At 39.2% G+C, this 4,039-nt stretch overlaps 1 long non-coding RNA gene across 2 annotated transcripts; it reads right to left on the reverse strand.

Moving 5' to 3' along the window:
• Nucleotides 1–1,082: 1,082 nt before the first annotated feature.
• On the reverse strand, nucleotides 1,083–2,831 carry LOC146855596 (uncharacterized). 2 transcript variants are annotated; one of them, XR_014980858.1, is made up of 6 exons: nucleotides 2,766–2,831; nucleotides 2,240–2,320; nucleotides 2,040–2,148; nucleotides 1,856–1,945; nucleotides 1,712–1,771; nucleotides 1,083–1,289 (listed from the first exon to the last, which is right to left on the reverse strand). It is a non-coding gene; the product is annotated as an uncharacterized LOC146855596 (long non-coding RNA). The 2 variants fall into 2 exon arrangements; XR_014980857.1 differs by lacking the exon at nucleotides 1,712–1,771.
• Nucleotides 2,832–4,039: the final 1,208 nt, after the last annotated feature.

Here is a 4,039-nt window from a genome sequence, read left to right on the forward strand (position 1 = left end):
GACCTGGCTTGGCAGTTCGGGCTGGACTGTTCCCATGAGGCACAGGGTCAAGACTGATTTGCATATGGCTGGGTTCAAACTGGAATGGCATGGTGAGCAAAAAAACAATGGATTTAGGCCCAGATCTCTGTACTGGGGTGAATGTATGACATTGTACTGCATTCTGTCCATCAACTGTTGTTTTTGCATTTGTCACCTGAGTGGTACGGGTATGCTCAGACGTGAGTCCTGTGCTCTCCATGTCACTGGAATCAAGCTATCCTGGCTGAAGAGGGGTTAAACCCCGAAACCGGTCCTAGGATGCTTGGTTCCAGTCCAGGGAGGACCTGACTTGGCAGTTTGGGCTGGACTGTTCCCATGAGGCACAGGGTCAAGACTGATTTGCATATGGCTGGGTTCAAACTGGAATGGCATGGTGAGCACAAAAAGGATGGATTTAGGCCCAGATCTCTGTACTGGGGTGAATGTATGACATTGTTCTGCATTCTGTTCATCAACTGTTGTTTTTGCATTTGTCATCCCGAGTGGGACGGGTATGCTCAGATGTGAGTCCCATGCTCTCCATACCACTGGAATCAAGCTATCCTGGCTGAAGAGGGGTGAAACCCCGAAACCGGTCCTAGGATGCTTGGTTCCAGTCCAGGGAGGACCTGACTTGGCAGTTTGGGCTGGACTGTTCCCATGAGGCACAGGGTCAAGACTGATTTGCATATGGCTGGGTTCAAACTGGAATGGCATGGTGAGCACAAAAAGGATGGATTTAGGCCCAGATCTCTGTACTGGGGTGAATGTATGACATTGTTCTGCATTCTGTCCATCAACTGTTGTTTTTGCATTTGTCATCCCGAGTGGGACGGGTATGCTCAGATGTGAGTCCCATGCTCTCCATGCCACTGGAATCAAGCTATACTGGCTGAAGAGGGGTGAAACCCTAAAACCGGTACTAGGATGCTTGGTTCCAGTCCAGGGAGGCACAGTGCAATAATAACTTCCTAGGCAATTGTGTCAACATATATGGTAAAATCTATAATGTGTCCAAAAAGTGTAGCCAATACAATGTTTAAAAATTCCACAGTGATTTTTATTATTGGAATAATTCTCATGAAGTGAGAAAATGTATTTTAAATAAAAAGCAATTCAACAACAAAGTTATACACAATGTAAACATTCAATGAAATAGTATATTTAAAAAAATAATAAGACAAAGTAAAACAATATAGTGGCCAAATGGTTATCTTCTACGCGCGTTTCGGCGAAAAGTACGCCTTCGTCAGGAAAAGCCACCGTTCCTGTGAATTAAAGAGCAAGTACTTAAGATAGTATTTACATGTATGATTGTTGTTTTTATACATTTTTTTGCATTACAAATTCAGCTACATAGTTGAGTGGACACATTACATGAATAAAAACTGATTTAAAAGCATAAAATAACTTTACATACAATGAAATTGATTTAGAATTGTGCATATCCGTGATGTACTATTATTTGATGGACATCGATACAACATCTATATTAGGCCGATAACTAAGAAAAAGAGAAATAGAGTGAAAAAGTAAGAACAGTGGATAATGGGGGTCTGAGTGTAAAAGAAGAAGACCAAGATATTTAAGTGATTGAAACCATAAAGATATTAAGGGTAGAAACAATTGAGAGTTAACTATAAACAATGACATCAGGAATAATTAAAAGTGAATCGTAAATGGGGCTTACTTAGGGTCGCGGCTTGATGGGCAAATGAGAGATCAAGTGGTAAACGAGAGTAAGGATAACCTATAATGAGTAGAGTACAAAGTATGAGGAGAATTATAGTGACAGAAAAGATAGGCAAAAGTCTAGGAAATTTTAATAAGGTACCTGATAGTAGGTGTGATCTAACCGATATTGGGATATCGCGATAAGTTTGTAAAAAATGATGAAGCAGATGAACGAGGATGGTCAAAGTACCTGCAGGGATGGTAAAGTACATTTATATGAATCCCAATGACGATGCCTAGAAATTAGTGCATTATTGTTCTGTTATAAAGGGGCAAATAAGTACCTGGTCTGTGATGTGGTTGGATAAAAGGTATCACAGCTGAATATTTATAGTCGTATAGAGTCGATAATTGTATATAGAAAACGATTATTTTCTTGTCTGGCTGATGATTCTGAAATTGGAAACCCAGGATTAGTTGTTATGATGCTGGAAAAGTATTTATACATGCCAGTTGTCAGTATGGACCATCATTTAATGTTTACCTGTGTGTTTAATTATGGGACATGTGAGGATAGAAGAGGTACCGTGTAGATGACGGACGTCTTATTGGTTGGATAAATGTCCTGAAATGAAGGGAGAGGAGGAAAATATAAATGATCGCAGGCAAAGTACATGGGGTAAATGTAGGAATAGTCTAATGTATACAACCTGGGTAGGCTCGATTGAGTTATTTAGTTAGAGTCTGCATTAGTTGTTTATTTAGAACAAGGAATGGACTCACGAGCAAAATACATAGAGTAAGTGTAGGAATAGTCTAATGTATACAATATGGGTAGACTCGATTGAGTTATTTAGTTAGAGTCTGCATTAGCTGTTTATTTAAAACAGGAGATGGTAGCGTGGCAGCTAGCAATAAAGACGTACTTCAAGTTGAAAATGTGCACAGGAAACTATGGGTGGATTCGTGTCATGGTGACAGTCTAATTTACGTAAAGGATTTAGTTTTATTTTTATCTGAGGAATTGCGGGGCTCACAGGTTTCGTTTTTAAGTATTATGAAGTCTTTACCTGATCGACGCTGATATAACGTAGCGGTTATGTCTCCGTGACTGCAGATTCAGCTGTGAGCCGGATGGATAAACAGTAATGACGGGCTAATGGCATGTTTAAATAGTTAAGTTGCATTAATCGGATTGGATGTGACTAGCTTTACGTGCTGCATCAGCAGCGTATGGGTGAAGCTGATGCTTTATTTACCTTGAATACGTGAAAAAAATAACACGGGGGTTTTCGTGGAGTAATTCCCGCATAGATACTGTTTCTCAACCTAAATCGAAATCAGGACCTGTGTCTATATGAATACAAAAGAATAAATGCTTAATGTAAAATGTTTCGCTCGTGTCAATTATTATAAGCGAGTGTAATCATGTGAAGCTGTATACAATATAGGCAGTTATTGATGAAAATGAAGATTATATGGAGATGGTAAAGTCTGTATATAGCTGTAGCTGGCACGAGTGATGCATTAAACAGAGAGGAAGTGGAAATGTGGATAAAACTACATGGTGGATTTATATGAAGTATAAAATAAAAATAATATACTATATAGATCATATTAAAGAATAAGAGCTTGATGGGGGGGAAAAAGGGGAGGGAAAAAGGGGAAGGGGAAAGGGAGGAACAGGGGAAGTGACGGTCGAGTTTTCAGTGCAGTGAAATAATTCTGTTCTAGGGGAATGATTAGATGATTGCGTTCTCCCATGGTAATTCATTGTTCAAACCATTACGAGAAGTGTCTAAGGAAAAGATCCAATATACTTCTCGTTTTTTTCGGACTGAGGTACCACCTTGATGCTCAGGTGTGTTGATTTTTTCTAGGATGCGCCAGCTAAGCTCATTTGGGTGATGTTGTGCCTGAACAAAATGTTTTACTAGCGGCGCTAGAAGTTTCTTAGTTTTAATAGCAGAACAATGTTCTGATATTCTTGTATGTATGGCTCTCGATGTTTCGCCGACATACCCCAGTTGACAAGGGCAAAGGATTAAGTAAATGACATTTTGTGTCTTACAGTTCCATAGATTAGTGGCTTGAATTTTGAATCCATTGTGGATCAAAGTTTCTCCAGATATGATAGAGTCACACGATTTGCAATTGGTACATCGTATAGTTCCTTTAATGGATGTTTCACCATTGATAGATTTTTGAATAAATGGTGGTTGTGAGTTCGGACTAGTGAATTTTGAATGGACCAGAATATCTTTAAGGTTTTTATTTCTACGATAGGCGTAGAGTGGTTTTTCCAGTTTTTTGTGATTTGTAACAACACAGTTGAGGATATGCC

This window comes from Triturus cristatus, chromosome 4_1 (assembly GCF_964204655.1).
Source record: "Triturus cristatus chromosome 4_1, aTriCri1.1, whole genome shotgun sequence".
Taxonomy (NCBI): domain Eukaryota; kingdom Metazoa; phylum Chordata; class Amphibia; order Caudata; family Salamandridae; genus Triturus; species Triturus cristatus.